Genomic DNA, 10,990 nt, shown 5'->3' on the forward strand with positions numbered 1-10,990 from the left:
CATTACCACAAAAAATTAGGATATTTAACTCAAATGTCAAGGCAGTTCTGCTGTATGGAGCAGAGACATTGAGAGTCTCCAAAGCAAGCACAGCAAAGATACAGACCTTCATGAATAGATGCCTTAGACAGATATTGAAACTGAGATGGCAGGACAAAGTGCCGAACATAGAACTATGAAGGAAAGCTAGTGCAAATAAGAAGGAGGAAGTGGCGCTGGGTGGGTCACACACTGCGAAAGACTCACCCAAATGTTACGCGCCAAGCGCTTGAGTGGAACCCCCAGGGAAAGTGGAAGAGAGGGCGCCCAAGGCGGAGTCTTCTTGAAGAACTGAAGCCAACAGGGATGTCTTGGGAGATGACGAAATTAATAGCCAGGGATCGGAAGAAATGTAAGGAAATGGTGGAGGTATTATATTCCGTAAGGATAAAAGAGGACTAAGTCAGTCAGTAAGTCAATGTTAATGGGCAGGAACCTAAATCTTGAAGGTGTGTAGTTAGATCCAAATGTTAGACCAATATTACTGGTCAGAAACATACCCTTATTTTTTAAAAAACGTGTATTTTATCCCTCTACACATTTTTCAAGTCTGACGCATCCTTTTCCAGCGAACCGACAGTACTCAAACGACCGACATCTTCCGGCGACTCGACTGTCTACTTAGCGACCAAATTATCCTAGGAAATGAGCCCGTGAAATTTTCAATATAATTTTTTTATCTAAGCGTTCTTTGGTTGTTTTTTCCTCTTTCTCCCGTCTGAAAAGCTGCATGCCAGAAATTAATGGATGATTTCCCACTCGCCCGCCCAATCCCCAAAAAATTCTGGCGCCAGACATTTGAGCTCATTAATTTGCCGCTGAATGAATTTCACGATTCACTCATACAGACCCCCCCCCCCCCCCCTCTCACTAAACAAACATATTATGTTGTCTAACATTTATTACAAAACTGTATGTCAAAAAACAAAAAAAGCATAATTCTTTTTCTAAAATAAAGTACATTAGTCCTCGAAATTGGACTTTTATCATAAAATAGTATGTGGGCCTACGGCCTACATACACAATATATATATATATATATATATATATATATATATATATATATACTTACATACTTACATACATATTTTGTAAAATATACATTCTGCTTAATATTTACATTTAACTGTTAACAACTCGTGTTGAGCAAGTGTCATGTATTATTAATTACACTAATTACACTAATTCTCGTGTCACTTTTGTTACCGTAGAAACAAAATCAATGGAGACGCTAATTAGCTGTGTGGTTATCGGCGTTACACGATGTTGTTTGTTCGACCTGTTGTGGTGTGACACAACGCATGATCGCCGGCCTAAGTGGCAGAAACAACGGCTCCGTTTCAATTAATTTCTAATTAATAATCCCACAGAATAATGTCGGCAGTTTTTGGCACTCGGTTATTGCAGTGGCGTAGGCAGCAAGGGAGCAGAGGGAGTGGCCACCCCCCTTCAAGACATTTTTGATGATCTATTATTTTTTATAATACTTTTCAGTAGGCCTATAGGTCAAGTCCGCGGACTAGACCATTTATGCTTTTATTTTTTATTTAGAGGGTAAGTAATTTCACCTCCACCCTTCGTTTCACTTCAATACTCGTAGATATCGCCCCACCCAACAATTGCCCCTCGCCCCGCCCACTCTACACACATCACGTCTAGTGACGTCACATGACAGGCACAAGCCCTTACCTGCCGGAGTTTGATTTGATGTTTTATCACAAGACTATCCGGCCCATAGTGGAACTTTGGTCACACCCAAATGGAAGATCTCCAGAACCGGTCTGTATTTAGCGCTTGTTAAATACCGCGCAGGTTACGTGTAAGGAACCACACCTACCCCCCCCCCCTCATCTACCTCCGCCACTCAACAAATTAGAAAAAAAACAAGGTAAAACATTTGTTCACTAAATGATGTTGTATTTTCTTCTTAAACATTAAAAGGTTAAACTTTTTAAAATAGAATAAAATCTCGTAGAAAAAAAGAATTGCACACCAAGTGAACGCCAAATAAAATGTAAAGAGTAATAGCAATCTTTAGATCAATATACTAAAATATCAGCTGGGTACCATTGTTTAATTAAATGAACTAATTATCATTATTGGTGTCTCATCATTTTCATGTGCGGAAGTAAATGAATTTTTGGAATAGTTTGGGACTTGCACAATGCATGTTATGTACCGTCACACCCCAATTAGATTAACTACACTTTGCTGACTGTTGTTATACCTCGCGATCTATAATTTATACGCCGTTTTACCACCAGCTTACCAATACATTGCTAGCGGTCAGGTTACCCCGAGCAGTGGCGTCGCTAGGTCGAGTGTCACCCGATGTGGCACTTCGTGTCACCCCCCTCCACATAGAAATAAAGTGTATATATATATATATATATATATATATATATATATATATATATATATATATATATATATATATATATATATATATATATATATATATATGGCTACAGGACATTACCCCCCTGGATATTCCCCCCCCGGACATTTCCCCCCCGTATTTACCCCCCGGAGCAATTACCCCCTGTCAATTACCCCCCTGTCAATTCCCCCCCCCGGGGAATTACCCCCCCCCCCCCCCCCTCTCAAGTTAAACTCCTAACTCTAACTAGAATTTTATCCCTATATAGGCCTACTACTTTAATCCAAACTTTAAGAAAAAGACCAAAACATAAGTATCAACCTTAGCCTAAAACTTCGCACAAAACCAAAACCAAAGCTAGACACAACCCTAACCCTAAAACTAGCTCTAACCCTAACCCTAGCTCTAACTCTAACCCTAGCCCTAACCCTAACCCTAACCCTAACCCTAACCCTAACCCTAACCCTAACCCTAACCCTAACCCTAACCCTAACCCTAACCCTAATCTTAACCCTAACCCTAACCCTAGCCCTAGCCCTAGCCCTAACCCTAACCCTAACGCTAACCCTAACCCTAACCCTAACCCTAACCCTAACCCTAACCCTAACCCTAACCCTAACCCTAACCCTAACTCTAACTCTAATCTTAACCCTAACCCTAACCCTAACCCTAGCCCTAGCCCTAACCCTAACCCTAACCCTAACCCTAACCCTAACCCTAACCCTAACCCTAACCCTAGCCCTAGCCCTAACCCTAACCCTAACCCTAACCCTAGCCCTAGCCCTAAAACCTAACCCTAACCCTAACTCTAACCCTGTCCGGGGGGGGGGGGGTAATGCAGAGGCGTAGCGACCCTTCCCGGCGCCCGGGGACATACTTTCAATTTGGCGCCCCCTTGGGAGCAAATTTTCGATTTTTCATTTGCACCCCCCCGCTCGAAATTTTCATTTGCACCCCCCCCCCTCAAACTTTCAATTTGGCGCCCCCCCCTAAGGTCGGCGCCCGGGGACATATGTCCCCCCGCCCCCCCCCCCTCGCTACGCTACTGGGGTAATGTCCTACTGGGCGGGGGGTAATTGACAGGGGGGTAATTGACAGGGGGGTAATTACTCTGGGGGGTAATGTCGGGGGGGGGGGGAAATATCCGGGGGGTAATTGACAGGGGGGAAATGCCCTGTTCCCATATATATATATATATATATATATATATATATATATATATATATATATATATATATATATATATATATATATATATATATATATATATATATATATATATATATATATATATATATATATATATATATATATATATATATATATATATATATATATATATATATATATATATATATATATATATATATATATGTGTGTGTGTGTGTGTGTATGTGTGTGTCTGTGTGTGTCTGTGTGTGTGTCGGCCTACATAAATCTATAATTTTAAATTATGCCACATACGCTTACATGTATATGTTTACGCATTAATCACTGCATACTTAATGGTAACGATGTTTATTTATAGTCTGTTAATAATACAGTTGAATGTTGCATTGTTTCTTCTATAGTTTGGACGTTTATGTCATGGTGTCACCCCACCCCCTTATAATAATTGTCAATTTGTACTTTATAGACTATTAAACTTTAATTAATCATTAATGTAATTGGCAAAAAGGAAATTTTCTTCTGTACATTTTGCAATTTTTTGCCTTGATGTCACCACCCTAAATGGTGTCTCTCGGTGCGGTCCGTACCCCCCACCACGCCCTCGCTTCGCCTCTGACCTCCAGTGTTGCATACGTCCATCCGCCTCGTCCCCTTTACAATGCCTTGTGTGTGAGTAAAGTCAAACACACCATAAAAATGTGGCGTGGCCTGAACGTGTCGAGCCGGTGAATCGATGTGGACGAAGCTAAAAACACTCCGCTGTTCCGTGGGATTGTTCGAGCTTCAGAAGGGTAGACTCGGTAAGAAAAATGCAAATTGGATATTCAGGATGCGTGCTCAGATTCTTCCTTTCGCGTGAGGTCTAAATATCCGACAATTTGTCAAACAATTGTTAGCTGAAATGTTCCCAAATTGGACACATTTATATTTACGTTTCTTATTTGATATAAATCAGTAATAATCAGTAATAATGAAAGTAGAGATATAAATCTTATAAATGAAATAGAAGTAGAATTAATTAACATAAGAAAATAGTCATACAATCAGGGCCGGCGCTACCAATAAGGCGAACTAGGCGGTCGCCTAGGGCGCTGGAAGTAGGGGGGCGCCAAAATGGGTTGGAATGACAAATTGAAAGGAGGGGGGTGTAAATCGAAAGATTGTCCCCGGGGGCACGAAAAAAATTGCTGTGGGGGGGGGGGGGGGGGGGGAGGGGCGCTTTAAATAAGTTTTGCTTAGGGCGCTAAATAACCTGGCGCCAGCACTGTATACAATTTAACGAACATTTATATTAATAATATACGATAGTTTTTTTAAATAAACCGGGAGTGATCTCCCCTAAACTTTCTCGAATATTCTTATATAAAACAACAGGGGATGGGAACTCGGGCTATTGACATGATTTTTAATCCATTTTAAATACTTAAAGTTTTAAAAATAGAATAAAATCTCGTAGACAAAATAATTGCACGCCAAGTGAACTAGTGAACGCCAAATAAAAAAGTGCACAATAGCGCGCAATATTATTAGTACTTTAAAAATTTACATTAGTTTTTTGAGAAATCGGAAGTAGCGTAAATTACTACTTCCGGTCAACGGAAATTACTCAAAATTTAACAGAAGGTAGAGAATTAGATCTTTTACTTACATGTGAAATTTCATTTATCTATCTGAAATAGTACTCAAGTTATAGGCTTTTGAAAAATTCAAAGTAGGAAAAGTACCACTTCCGGTTATCGGAACTGGCTCAAAAGTTGATACGGATCTACGATTTTGATAAAATACTTATATATGAAATTTCATCAACCTAGCTATAACGGTACTCAAGTAATCGTGTTTACACACGGACACACACACAGACACACAGACATACGGACAGAATTGCAAAGCCCAGTTTTTCAGACTGGATTACGCATAAAACCTTTTAATTTTGATAAATCTGGATTGATCATTTTTGCCCGATTAAAATAAGTCCTCTATACTTCGGATGTGATGAAGGACTGAGGTGTAATACGGTGAAAATTGTTAAAATTTCAAGTGATTTTTGTGCACGATTACAATACTTTCTCTATACTTCGTATATACGAGAAAGTAAAAATGACCCTGTTTTATTTTTTGCGCATTGGCGCTTTTGGAATCTCGCTTAAGTAATCCGTCGTCCTCTTTACATACACACATACACATACACAGTCAAACAAACACACGTTTTTTACACGAAAACACAACAAACACCACGACACCTTGCCTTAAACACTACTATTCCCTCGCCTTAAACACCACGACACCACTCGCCTCAAACACCACAACAACCTAGCATCAAAACCACTGCACCCTTGCATTAAACACCAGGAAACACCACAACACCATCGCCATAAACACCTTGACACCCTCCTCTCTCTGCACAAACCACAACACCCTCGTCTCAAACACCACAACACCCTAACCTTACAGCAAACACCACTACACGTTGTACGACGAATGTCTTAAAATAAACCGAGAGTGATCTCCCCTAAACTTTCTCGAATATTCTTATATAACTCGGAATTAGTACCTCCGTGCAACGGAAATTACTCAAAATTTGACAGAAGGTAGAGAATTAGATCTTTTACTCACATGTGAAATTTTATGTATCTATCTCAAATAGTACTCAAGTTATAGGCTTTTGAAAAATTCAAAGTAGAAAAAGTACCACTTCCGGTTATCGGAAATCGCTCAAAAGTTGATACGGATCTACGATTTTGATAAAATACTTATATATGAAATTTCATCAACCTAGCTGTAACGGTACTCAAGTTATCGTGTTTACACACAGACAGACAGACATACACACAGACACACAGACATACGGACAAGATTGCAAAATTATGTTTTTCCGTATCAGTGAGGTGTAAAACGTCGAGATTTGTAAAAATCTCTATTTTATTCTTTGCACGATTACAATACTTTCTCTATACCTCGTATATACGAGAAAGTAAAAACATGCTCTCTTGACATTTGTATGCCAGAATTTGTGATGCAGAAATTAGATTGTTGCCAGATTTCCATGCATGTTTAATGTCCTGAATGTCTGTAAGTAACGTTATCGCGCGCTAAAAAACGAGATTTGATTTTTTTTATATAACACGGAGATTTGTTTCTCGTTATGACTATGTAACGCCCGCACCCCGGGCCATATAGGGCCACGGTAACAGTTCAATGACCCACTCCGGGTCATATAGGGCCACGGTAACAGTTCTATCAATTGTTGGATAACCCCCCCCCCCCCCTCGGGTCATATAGGGCCTCTGTACTATTTCTATTAGAGTTGTTGTGTACACATACACATTTCTTGTTTACACATATATCTACCCATACATTTACACATACACATTCCTCTCCCCATACATGTACACATAAACATATCTCTCCCCAAACATGTACACATACACATCAATGTTTGGTGTTTGCCTAGAGGTGTGAACACCAGTCACAAAAGTGTAAAAAAAAAATCACGAGCCGATTATTTAATTAATCTGTGATTTCATCAATGGTGCCCGGGGATATTAAAACAAAAATATCTTTCCGTCACGATTGGAGGATTAATTAGGATAATTAGTTCTGTAATTAATAGCCTGTGAACAGACAGATCAAATAACTTTTAAATATTGCATTGATTCTAATTAATTACTAACATTAAGCTTTGAGTTCTAGTTAACTCAGCATTTTTTTTATTTTCTAAAAAGCGAATTAATTCTTTAATACATACTATTTTAGTTGCATAATATGATTAATATTTTGAAAAATATATGTAATGATCGATAGTTTTTTTAGAAAATATTTAATTCAAAAATCTTTTCCCCAAAATGGGTTTATTGTTTTTCTGAATCCTAAGCGTCGAAAGAATATAGGACTTCTTTCACCTCTGCTCATTCGCTTCATCATTTTAAAAACCCAGTAGAACGTTAATTAAATTAAGTAAGACTGACTGCATTAGATATCTCTAGCATTGACTAGCTGGCATCAGAGACATCCACTAGCATTGGCTACTGGCTACATCATACACATCCACTAGAATTAGCTACTCGCTACTGGCTACATTAGCTACTGGCTACATCAGATACATCCACTAGCATTAGCTATTGGCTACATCAGGCAGATCCACTAGCATAAGCTACTGGCTACTGGCTACATCAGGCAGATCCACTAGAATTAGCTACTGGCTACTAGCTACATCAGGCAGATCCACTAGCATAAGCTACTGGCTACATCATATACATCCACTAGCATTAGCTACTGGCTACATCAGATACATCCACTAGCATTAGCTACTGGCTACATCAGGCAGATCCACTAGCATTAGTTACTGGCTACATCAAACACATCCACTAGCATTAGCTACTGGCTACATCAGGCAGATACACTAGCATTAGCTACTGGCTACATCAGGCAGATCCACTAGCATTAGCTACTGGCTACATCAGGCAGATCCACTAGCATTAGTTACTGGCTACATCAGATACGCCCACTAGCATTAGCTACTGGCTACATCAGATACATCCACTAGCATTAGCTACTGGCTACATCAAACACATCCACTAGCATTAGCTACTGGCTACATCAGGCAGATCCACTAGCATTAGTTACTGGCTACATCAGATACACCCACTAGCATTAGCTACTGGCTACATCAGATACATCCACTAGCATTAGCTACTGGCTACATCAGATACATCCACTAGCATTAGCTACTGGCTACATCAAACACATCCACTAGCATTAACTATTGGCTACATCAGGCAGATCCACTAGCATAAGCTACTGGCTACTGGCTACATCATACACATCCACTAGCATTAGCTACTAGCTACATCAGATACATCCACTAGCATTAGACACCAGCTACATCAGGCAGATCCACTAGCATAAGCTACTGGCTACTGGCTACATCATATACATCCACTAGCATTAGCTACTTCGTGCATCGAATCATAAATTAAACATGTTTTTATTCAACCGTTTAGAGCAGCAATATTTATTTAAAGAAAGGAAGTCTATCATGCAATGTTTAAAAATAACACGTCTAAATACTGAATCACGATTTCCCGCAGTCCTTCTGTTGCAAAAAAAAAACCCATCCCAAAACGGTCGTATATTTTTACATTTCGATCAGCTTCGAAGTTAGACAACTCTTTATCGTCTTTACTCTGTCTGGTTTGCCGAGTGCTTTCCCCTGTCGAATAATTTTGAATTTGTTGCAAAAATCAAGTGGAGCCAGCAGTAGTGTTAACAGCATTGTTTCGAGCTAAAACAATGTAGCAAAGTATACAGCAACTGTCGCAAGTAAGAAGCTGATTAAACAGCAAACGTTACTACCCTTTCAAGGCACAAAGGGACGTAACTAAAATGATGTAAATGGACACAACCTCTGTATTTAAAAAAAAAAACTCAAAGAATTGTGTTCTTTTCCTCTGTACAATTCTAACGGTCAGATTGCTAGAACTAAAAAAACCTTTGTCCGTTTTTAAAAATCAAACTATAAAATCCTTTGATAAAGACCCTTCTCATATCTAAAGTGTGTATACTGTGAATGTACTCCTTTTTTACCGTGTAAAAAAAGTTAACGCGATAACTATTCGATGAAAATCAATTTAAACCAGAAACTGGTAGAACAATGGTTTTATCGTGAAAACTCGGTCTCCAGACCCTATCTTCCAGCCAATTTGTCGCGTCTGTTTGTCTAGCCAGAACAAATTACAGACCAAACAAGAGGAAGAAAAAAAACATGACCGGAGGAATGAAGGCCAAAAAAATTAATTTCCTGAACGAAAAAAAAATTCCATCACTGGCCAAATAAAATTAAAGGCCAAAAAAATATTAAATAAACATGGGAGGTTAATAATGTGAGATAATTAATGGTGACCCGATTTAATATGCAATACAGCCACTCGCTGATGAGATACTGAGGTAAAATAGAGGCGTATCAGTACACCTACAGGGATCAGCTTCGTTCTATATGTGTAGGTCCTTATAGGATTTGTATGTGTAGGTTCTATATGTGAAGGACCTGTATTTGTAGGTCCTTATGTGTAGGTCTAATATGTATAAATCATGTATGTGCAGGTCCTGTATGTGTAGGCCTTACGTGTAGGTTATGTGTGAGTCGGTCTTTTAGGTCTTTTATGTGTAGGTGCTGTATGTGTAGGTCCTTAACCCAACACGGGTTGTCACACTAATCCAGTACGGGTTGTCACACTAACCCATCACAAGTTGTCATATTAAGCTAGCAAAGGTTGTCACACTAGGCTAGCACGGGTTGTCACACTAATCCAGTACGTGTTGTCACACTAACCCAGCACGGGTTGTCACACTAACGTAGCACGAGTTGTCACACTAAACTAGCACGGGTTGTCACACTAACGCAGCACGGGTTGTCACACTAAACTAGCACGGGTTGTCACACTAACCCAGAACGGGTTGTCACACTAACCCAGCACGGGTTGTTACACTAACCCAGCACGGGTTGTCACACTAACCCAGAACGGGTTGTCACACTAACCCAGAACGGGTTGTCACACTAACCCAGAACGGGTTGTCACGCTAATCCAGTAGGGGTTGTCACACTAACACAGCACGGGTTGTCACACTAAGGCAGCACGGGTTTTCACACTAAGGCAGCACGGGTTGTCACACTAGGCCAGCACGGGTTGTCACGCTAACCCAGCACGGGTTGTCATATTAAGCTAGCAAGGGTTGTCACACTAACCCAGCACGGGTTGTCACACTAACCCAGCACGGGTTGTTACACTAACCCAGCACGGGTTGTCACACTAACCCAGCACGGGTTGTTACACTAACCCAGCACGGGTAGTCACACTAACCCAGCACGGGTTGTCACACTAGCCCAGCACGGGTTGTCACACTAACACAGCACGGGTTGTCACACTAACCCAGCACGGGTTGTCACACTAAACTAGCACGGGTTGTCACACTAACCCATCACGGGTTGTCACACTAACCCATCACAAGTTGTCATATTAAGCTAGCAAAGGTTGTCACACTAGGCTAGCACGGGTTGTCACACTAATCCAGTACGTGTTGTCACACTAACCCAGAACGGGTTGTCACACTAACGCAGCACGGGTTGTCACACTAACCCATCACGGGTTGTCACGCTAACACAGCACGGGTTGTCACACTAACCCATCACGGGTTGTCACGCTAACACAGCACGGGTTGTCACACTAGGCCAGCACGGGTTGTCACACTAACCCAGAACGGGTTGTCACACTAACCCATCACGGGTTGTCACGCTAACACAGCACGGGTTGTCACACTAACCCATCCCTGGTTGTCACGCTAACACAGCACGGGTTGTCACACTAGGCCAGCACGGGTTGTCACGCTAATCCAGTACAGGTTGTC

This window comes from Physella acuta, unplaced genomic scaffold, assembly GCF_028476545.2.
Source record: "Physella acuta isolate Inbredline_101_S28 unplaced genomic scaffold, ASM2847654v3 ptg000102l, whole genome shotgun sequence".
Classification (NCBI taxonomy): Eukaryota; Metazoa; Mollusca; class Gastropoda; family Physidae; genus Physella; species Physella acuta.